The sequence below is a fragment of the Silene latifolia genome, chromosome 3, assembly GCF_048544455.1.
Source record: "Silene latifolia isolate original U9 population chromosome 3, ASM4854445v1, whole genome shotgun sequence".
Taxonomy (NCBI): domain Eukaryota; kingdom Viridiplantae; phylum Streptophyta; class Magnoliopsida; order Caryophyllales; family Caryophyllaceae; genus Silene; species Silene latifolia.
The window spans coordinates 61,472,741-61,482,792 of record NC_133528.1 but is presented as its reverse complement, the minus strand read 5'-3'; the positions used below and the strand labels follow the sequence as shown (position 1 = coordinate 61,482,792).

General features: G+C 39.6%; 1 long non-coding RNA gene across 1 annotated transcript; it reads right to left on the bottom strand.

The window, feature by feature from the left end:
- Positions 1 to 9,284: 9,284 nt before the first annotated feature.
- On the bottom strand, positions 9,285 to 9,779 carry LOC141646111 (uncharacterized). The gene is made up of 3 exons (XR_012545348.1): positions 9,759 to 9,779; positions 9,508 to 9,631; positions 9,285 to 9,410 (listed from the first exon to the last, which is right to left on the bottom strand). It is a non-coding gene; the product is annotated as an uncharacterized LOC141646111 (long non-coding RNA).
- Between the last annotated feature and the right edge of the window lie 273 nt (positions 9,780 to 10,052).

The window sequence follows — 10,052 nt, the reverse complement described above, 5'->3', positions numbered from 1 at the left end:
ATATTACACGTAATGAATAAGAAGTTAAAGGTTGGTGACAAAGATCAAACGTACCTATGGCACTGCCGTATGGGACACATTAATGAGAAACGCGTTAAACAGCTCACACAGAATGGAGCTATCTCGGCCTTTGATTTTCAATCATTTGGCACGTGTGAATCATGTCTCATCGGTAAGATAACTCGGATTTCCTTCAAAGGTGTTGGAATGCGCACTGCTGACCTATTAGGACTCATACACACGGATGTATGTGGACCTATGTAAATCACCGCACGAGAAGGCTATAGGTATTTCATCACTTTCACGGACGATTTAAGTAGATATGGCTATGTCGACTTAATGAAGCATAAAAGTGAATCCTTTGAGAAATTCAAAGAATACCAGAATAGGGTACGAACCTCTTTGGGTAGAAAGATTAAAACACTACGTTCGGATCGTGGTGGCGAGTATCTTTCTCACGAGTTTGATCAACACCTTAAAGACGTGGGATTGCCTTACGATTAACTCCACCGGAACACCTCGGTTGAATGGTGTGTCCGAACGGAGAAATCGAACACTACTTGATATGGTTCGATCCATGATGAGTCACACCGTGTTGCCCGACTCATTGTGGGGTTATGCTCTTCTCGTCACCGCTCTAATACTTAACCGAAGTCCGTCTAAAGCTGTTGACAAGACTCCATATGAACTATGGAAGGGAACGGTCCCCAACTTGTCCTTTATACGGGTTTGGGGCTGCGAGGCTTATGTCAAGAGGAGACACGAGGATAAGCTCGGCCCGCGATCGGTCAAGACATACTTTATAGGTTATCCTAAAGGAACACTTGGTCATTACTTCTATTCGCCAACCGAACAACGTGTTTTTGTTGCGGCTAGTGCGACATTCTTAGAGAAGGAATTTCTCGAGAATGCAAAGAGTGATAGAACCTTCGACCTGTCGGAGATTCCAGAACCAAATACCGAACAACCATTGGAGGAACCAGTTCCTTCAATCCCGGCTGCGGTTAATATTCCTGAGGAACCTAGGAGGTCGGGTAGAGTCTCTATTCCTCCGGACAGATACATTGGTATGGTCGAGGAACATGACATAGATGACATTCTACTCTTAACGAGTAGTGAACCCGCAACCTATAAAGATGCCATGACTAGTTCCGACTCAAAGCTATGGCTTGAGGCCATGAAATCCGAGGTGGACTCCATTTATGGACTTAAGCAAGCTTCTAGGAGTTGGAATCATCGTTTCGACCAAGTGATAAAAGACAATGGATTTACTCGATCAGTCGAGGAACCATGTCTATATATCAAGTCGGGTGGGAGAAAGATTGTCTTCCTAATATTGTATGTTGATGACATACTCCTGATTGGGAATGACATACCTCTCTTAACTTCGGTAAAAGTATGGTTGAAGAACCATTTCCAGATGAAAGATCTGGGTGAGGCACAAAGAATTTTGGGCATCCGTATCTATCGAGATAGATCACGTCGGATGTTATCTCTCAGTCAGGAGTCTTACATAGACAAGATTCTAGAGAGATTCAACATGACTAACTCCAAGAGGGGGTTTCTTCCTATGGCTCCAGGGGTGCATTTGAGCAAGTCTCAGGCACCAGAGACACCGGAAGAGAAAGAGCGCATGACACGGATTCCTTATGCCTCGGCTATAGGATCAATCATGTATGTCATGATATGCACACGTCCGGACGTGGCATATGCATTGAGTATGACAAGTCAATTCCAACAGCATCCAGGTGAATCACATTGGATGGCTGTCAAGAACATTCTTAAGTACCTACGGAGGACTAAAGATTGGGCATTGACTCATGGAGAGCGAACAAAAGCTATGCGCAACCTAATTCTGCAGATGCTAGCTTCCAAACGGATCGAGATGACTCGAAATCTCGATCTGGATTCGTTTTTACTCTTAATGGCGCTACGATCACCGGAAGAGTTCCAAACAAAGTGTTACAGCAGATTCTACGACTGATTCCGAGTACTATGTCGCGTCTAGACATGTACAACGGAAAGGTCATCTAATCCGAGATTACGTGGAGCAAAAGGAAGTAGTGATAGAAAAGATTGCTACACATGATAATATAGCAAATCCTCTCACTAAACCATTACGACAAGATAAGCATGAAGGGCATGTTAATGGGAATTAAACGTGTTCCTGAGTTGTAGTACTCTTTTATGGATTAAATTCATTTTCTTGTGTACTCTATACGACATCATCGTTTTGATATTTACATATTTTGTTTTTCATGTGAAATTGTACGACAATTTTGAACACCACAAAGTGAACTGAACAAACATTATATTTTGGTCCTTAATTGCCCACATGAGCTGATAACTCTGGCAATTATTTTGTGACGTTGGTTGATGGTGGGTTCAACGAGCCATAAGTCAACCGGTTGACTGACCAATCACAGAGGCGAGTTATACGGATATATCGTAGGACACAATTGTGACATCGACGTGGAGTCCTAAATGTTTTATAACATTCGGTGCCAGGTCGTGGATAGGACCTCCATGGTGATCCTAAGAGTCGATTCTTTTGACTATCGACTGTCTCTTGAGACTACGGCAGATTTTGGGTGACTTTGGTTTCTTTCTCACGGTCATCCGTAACAGGGGGCCTAGTAGATTTTTTCTGGGTCATTTCATGCTGTGCTTAGATCGGAAGGAGTCGAGTTGAAGGAAATATTTAGCCTTTATCAGGTACTCGATATTTCTCAGGGCCACTCGAGGAGTCAGAATCGAAATGCATGGCCATGCTCGAATACAGATTCGTTTTATCAGTTAAGTTACTCTCTAGTCGGGGAAACCACTCTAGATACAGATCGATTGTAAAATACGACCTTTGCGGATCCGGGTCTGCAAATTGTTTTACATTGAGTGGGAGAAATTTTTAAATGAATATGAGAATCGGTTATCGCACATACACTTGTACGGACAAGTGGGAGTTTGTTGGAGCTGTGTCCTCCAGTTAGTGCGGATAACGTTATTGCACATACACTTGTACGGACAAGTGGGAGTTTGTTAGAGCTGTGTCCTCCAGTTAGTGCGGATAACGTTATTGCACATACACTTGTACGGACAAGTGGGAGCTTGTTGGGGCTGGTGTCCTCTACAGTTAGTGCAACAACATTTAAATCTCTAAAAGGATCAAAGGGCATACTTTTGTATTATTATCAGTTGGTCCACGTTTATCAATAACGGTTGGCTTGCTAGATAAGTTTGACGTTATTGTCATACAGATGGCGGTGATCAACTGGTCCCTAAAAGTCACACCTATAGGATACGTTTGAGAGATGTGACGGTATGAAAATACAGTCATGTTGATGCCTAAGTTGACTAAACAGTTAGTCGGAGTTATTGACTAGTGATTAGTCAAACGCGATGTTGAGATAATTATTTAATACGGATTAAATAATAATGGCTAATATGAATTAAGCAGTTAATTCGTAAATTGAATATAAACGATTTATATTTAATTCATGTATATTGAATTTATTTAATTATACAATATTGTCTTTGTCGGACATGTATTAATATATTGACTGAGTCATGTTACCAGTTGATACGTTAATAACCGATAACCGATGACGATTTATAATTGAAAACCCGTCATATACATTTTAGTAATTTCGAGCTGAACTACGAGTTAAAATAAGGAGGAAGTGAAAGCCCACTCCCTCCCCTGGGCTCACGGTTTGGCCGAACAAGACAAAAGGAGAGAGCCTCTCTCCTTTTGACCTGAGCATTCTCATTTTACAGAAAATTAGGTTTTGGAGGCATTCTCTCTGAAACCTAGATCTCACATCGAAAAACCTCACATAAACTCTCTCAATATTGCAAGGCAATTAGAGAGTACTTTCTAGCACAAGGGGCATAGTCTCAGACGGTCTTGGGTGCAACGATTAGGAGAAAATCTACTTTGATTTCTGTTCTTAGGCCGCATTCACAAGGACCCGAGGTTGATTATTTACCTTTTATCGTTTCTCTTGTATTTTGTTTTATGACTATAATTCACATGTAAATTTGCGTTATAATCCTTAAAATTTAAGGGAATTTTACGGATATTTCCCTACACCTGCGACCGTGTGGTGAGCCTGTGGTCAGGAGTACGCGGGGTCACCCACCTAGCGGGGGAGGATTATGTGCTTGGCTGCGGTCAGCTTCCGGGAAAACGAGGATGTTGTGTTATTTAAGCGGGGGAGTTTGTAACACCCCAAGAGATTATGTGATTAAGTTGTCCCACATCGCAAAATTGAGTGGCTTATAAGATGTTTATAACGGCTTTCATCCACCACTTAGTAACAAGGTCTTATGCTTTTGGGCTTAAGCGAGGACAAATAATGGGCTCAAAGGTACACATCCCATCTTATTGGGTTGTGTTACGACCTTGGTGGGTCGGGTTGTTACACATGGTGGACGTCGTACTTGGTAGTCGATGGTAGCAATGAGACTGAGAGAGTTAGGTTGGTATTAGCGTGAAGGAGGGATAGATGCGAGATGGTCTGGGTTAATTTGCCGACAGCGAGATGAGGGCGAGGTCACGCATTGGGGTCAATGAGAAGGATGGGGTATTAAGCGATTGTCGGCGGTTAGTTAGATGCCAATTAAACGTTGGGGTGAGGCGTGAGCGGGAAGTATGATGAAGATTTGAGTAGTTGGTTGGCTGGAGGAGGGGTGGTGATGGTGGTAGTCGAAATAGTTCATGAGGTTGGTGGTGGAGATATATGTGACGTTCTTGATTTTTTTCCTTTTCTTTTTATCTTGTCTTGTTGTATCGTAGTACATTGTGCCAAAGAAATTAAAGGGGTAATATTTTCAGAGGTGTACAATAATCAGTAAAATGTGCACTGCCTAAATCAAGACTTCTCATATGATACAAGTGCAGAAGCGATTTGAACAAAGAACGATGTTGGGGTTGAGGGTCGAACTCTGACCTGGAAAGATAAAAGAGCGAGTTCGTTTCTCATAGGGATATTTGACGAAAAGTCGGCCGAGACTCCGAGTCAAAGAGATATTTGGATCAATAACCCGCCAAGGTTCTGAACCAATGGGTGATTAATAATAAATGCCAATTAAGTATTAATCGAGATTTGAAGTGTCGTCTCAAATCTGGGTTGTGATCAAAGCTTGATCGAGTTTTTCAACTTTTAATTCCCAATATTCTTAATATGAATAATAAGCAATACAATGGTTCATATTTATAGTAAAACTAATGACACTCCTAATCAGAATAAGTAGACGAGTTTCCTTATGTTCGAGACTCCTAATTCCTATAGACAATCGAAATTGTCTCAACTTCTACTAGTACTATAAATTATATTCCTGTTAGATAAAGTTAATTAAAAAACTAATTCTAGCTGAGAGTGAGGGTGGCAATCAATCGAGCTACAAGCGTCGTAACCACCACCAGGCTAGAGCTTATTCGGGAGGGTCTAGCTTTAGTGCGGGATCTCGTGTTTGGGGAAGAGGTGGTCAGAGTACGAGCGAAAGCTCTACCTTGAAGTGCTTCAACTATGGTGGGGGTAGGCCACAAATGGTTTGTGTAACACCCCCTTCTTACCCAGCTAAGGTAATTAGGAAATGTTATCGTCTCGGTTTCCCGAGGCAGTGAAATCGGAATTACAATTAAGAAACTTCATTAAATAATTAACAAGTTTAGTGATTACATAAATGTAAACAAATGAATAAATGAAATACAAATCATCTATGACTATGTCATCCATGCTACACTACTCGACTATGAGTCCAAGGTGCGGCCCGAATCCCGATCACATCAACAAGTAAAACCTTTACTTAACCTGCTCCCCATAGATCGGAAATATCATATGGATCGACACAGGCCACCCCGGAAATAGGTGACAATTACACAGACACACAAACGTCAGTTTCAATAAATAACGTGTGACACAACTCAAAGTGTGTGACTATGCAACATGACAATAATATGAATGAGACACTATCAAACAACCCCCACCACGGTACCAGGACACGCCCAGACATACCGAAAACCACAATAGTACCGGGACACGCCCAGACATACCAACAACCAAAAACAGGTACAAGGACACGCCTAGACGTACCGAGTCCGAAAGCCAACCGGATCCCTTGCCAGACGTCATGTCTCAACCACACGAGTCCCTCCGTAACTCAAGCCATTAATGTGCACATCCCTCTTGGAGTGGGAAGCTACAAGAGGCGACTCAAGCGTAAGACGGTTTCCCAACCATCTTACGTCTCCATAACAACAAGTAAGCCACCACGTCCTCCGACATACAAAACAACACAAGTACGCAAGATACCATTTAACATGCCAATTACCGACTCATTCAATGCAATTAATAACAAACGACTCATTTAGCAAAAAAACACAATATCGAAACTGAGTAGGATAAACCTACCCTTTAGCATATTCCATAAGCAATCTGGCTAATAATAATCTTCCACAAAAACCGTCACCTAAATATAATAATTAAATATATTTAATTACTAACTAATCTAATTAAATTAAATACGAATTAATTAATTAAATAAAACCCGTCTTAAGCTATTTAAAAACCCGACTCATACCCGTACTCACACCTAGCCCCGACAACCACCGTGCCCCGCAACCACCGTCTTAAGCTGCTGCTGCTGTTGCTGCTGCTGCTACTACTACTACTACTACTACTACTACTACTACTACTACTAATACTACTACTATTATTATCATTTTATTATTCCGTCTCATACATAATTCGTAGAAACAATATAAAATATATAATTAGAAAATACGGGGTATTACAGTCTCCCCTCTTAAAATGAACTTCGTCCCCAAAGTTCGCCCCACTCTCTCCTTTCCTCAAATCTCATCACCGATTCTCATGCACTCGTTCTCTCGAGGTACTTACTGTCATCATCACTCTCATTATGTCAATATGATTCTCACCTCTCTCACCAGGCTCACACAAGCTCACATGTTTTCCTTTTTCGTATATCTTCTCTTTACTCGACGCTACTCATGTACATATTACTCTCGTTTTCCTACTTTAAATTCCCAGTTGTTACATTTACCCCCCCCCCCCCCAAAACAGAAATTCATCCCGAAGTTCAAATGTCAATCTTCATAATGTGCTCTCATATGTTCATTACCGAACTCACAAATGACTATGTTCTAGGTTCAATACTCTCTCTTACTCATTGCAAATCCGTAATCAAATCTCATATTTTTATAAATCCATCGATATAAACTCCCCATTTACAAGCCTCCCAAAAGTCAAGTGTCAGGTCCAACCCACGGTTCTAATCTATAATCCCTTAAATAACTCCCGTTCATGTTGGTTATGTATACATATCTATCATGGGGTATAACTCGATTATTATTATTATTATTATTATTATTATTATTATTATTATTATTATTATTATTATTATTATTATTATTATTATTATTATTATTATTATTATTATTATTATTATTATTATTATTATTATTATTATTATTATTATTATTATTATTATTATTATTATTATTATTATTATTATTATTATTATTATTATTATTATTATTATTATTATTATTATTATTATTATAATTATTGTTATTATAATTATTATTATTGTTATTATTATTATTGTTATTATTGTTATTATTATTCACTACAACAAATAAGGTAATTGGCGACCATATAAGGCGACTGAGAACAGTCGCCATTAAGAATAAAGCGACTAAGGCCCGTCGCCCGCACTTCACTAGCTAGGTTTGGTCGCTTTTGGCGACAGCCTTAAATCGCCAATTTTGGCGATCAATTTTTTAAAGCGGGCGACAAAAATTGTCGCCAAAATTGGCGATTGTCATTAGTCGCCTTTTTTAGCGATCACATTAGTCGCCTTTTTACAATCCACGTCATCTCCATATATTCGAATTGGCGATTTTTGGTCGCCATTTTGGCGATCGTTTTTTAGTCGCCATTTTGGCGATTTTCCGTCGCCAAATGCACTTGTTTCCGTCGCCAATGTCCCTAAAATTAATTCATGATCGAGAGACTTAGCGACGGTTTCCCGTCGCCAAATGCCCAAAGATCCGTCGCCAAATTTACATTTTTTTAGCCTAAAAATCGTTTTTGACCTAGCCAAATACGTAAAAACCTGCAAATAAACCAACACTTCCAGCAGAGAACACATGGGAAGCCAACACAACCAAACTTGATAAAGAAAATCATGTTCCATACACAACTACAAGTTCTACGAGTTTTGGTCATCTAACATTATCCGGGAATAACATGTTCTCTAAAAAACTACATAACAGGGAAACTTGCTCCCGCTCCACTACCACCTCCAAAATTAGGATCTCTAGGATCCTTTGGTTGCGGGCGCCACCCAGTGTTGCAATTGGCGAAGAAGGAGTTCATCCGTTCCATTTCCTCCTTCATCCTCCGAATTTCAGCATCTCTCTCGGCATCCCGCCTCTCCCTCTCGGCATCCTGCCTCTCCCTGGCGGCTAATTGAGCTTGGAGGACACTCACGACACTTGGGGTATAAGGTTGTTGTTGGGAGGAAATTGACCCTCTTCTTCTTGTAGGAGGGTAGAAAATCTCCTTTGCCGACCCGACTCCATACACATCTCCTCTTTGGAACCCCTCAACAAGATCAAACCATAGCTCATTGTCATCAATTTCCGGGTTGTTCTTCCTACGGACAAGGAATTGTTCCTAAAAAATTGATAAAACATTAATGGTTAGAGGTTACTTATCTAAAAATTTATAAAACATATACTTTAAAAAGCTAAGAAATTTTTATTTTTTGACACTTACATATAACTCATTTGATCTTTTTCCTTCGCGAAGATCAACTTGCCCTTGCTTGTCTTCTTTGCGTGAGTGTCAACAAAGAGATCAACAATCGTGGGTACCTTACCCTTATTCTTCTTGGTCTTCCGGAAAAAAAAACAAGGAAATTGTTACTCAAACATGATAATTAATGAGACTAATTAAATTAGAAGACTATTAAATTAAAAGCTAAGACAAATAACTTACATCTAACACCACACGATCATGAAAAGATTGAGACCCTCCATAATGAGTAGGCTCAACTTCCGCGTCCTTATCTCCTCCTTTCCTGTTGATCTTGTTCCGGGCCGATGCTTCCTTGAACTCAGGACTGTTCCGGTACTTGGTATATTCCTCATATGACGAACCCGTAATCAATAAAATAACAATTATTAATTAATATATTTTCAAAATATGTAATGAATTTTAACTAATTACGGGTATTAAAAGAAACTAAATACCTTTCATGAAAGATGGCGCCTTCTTCCTCTTAGACACCTTATACATGTTGTCCCTTAGCCTCTTCTTGCCAATGTCATTATACCTTTGCCAAACTAGGCGCTCAAGGTCGGTTGGCCAATAGAACACACGCTACAAAAAGTAAACACATAGATGAGAAACAAATTAATAATAAGGTAAAAAGAATAAATAAATTATATTTAATAATATATATTTTATAAATAGATACCCGGAAGTTGTTGAACCACATCTCCTTATCTTCATCACTAGCGTTACTCCAACAAGTAACGCCGTGTGTCATGTTCTCTTGGGTGCTATTAGTCACACCACGAACAACTGTTTGACTTCTAAACCTGAAATCAAACATGTTAAAAACATAATTATATAGGAATAAAAAATAATGTATAATTAACATATGTCTAAAAAAAGTCATTTATTACTAAATAAAAAAATTACAAAATAGAATGAATAAAAAATTACCATAGACCATTCGGATCAAGGATTATCCTGCCGTCAGTATGTCGGGGTACACCAACCTCCTCCTCCTCCTCCTCACTCACCTCCGTAGTAGAACGGTCAACGTCCTCCTCCTGCTCTCGGGAGCTACTACCTCCCTCACTATAGCCTCCGCGCTGCCTACCTCCTCCACGAGCCATGTGTACTACAATTGATTAAAAAGTGTTAGCAAATATTACAGGATAATTATTATAAGATACAAAAAAATAAAACCTAATAAACAGGTATAAAAGAAAAAATAAAACGCTAATAATTGTT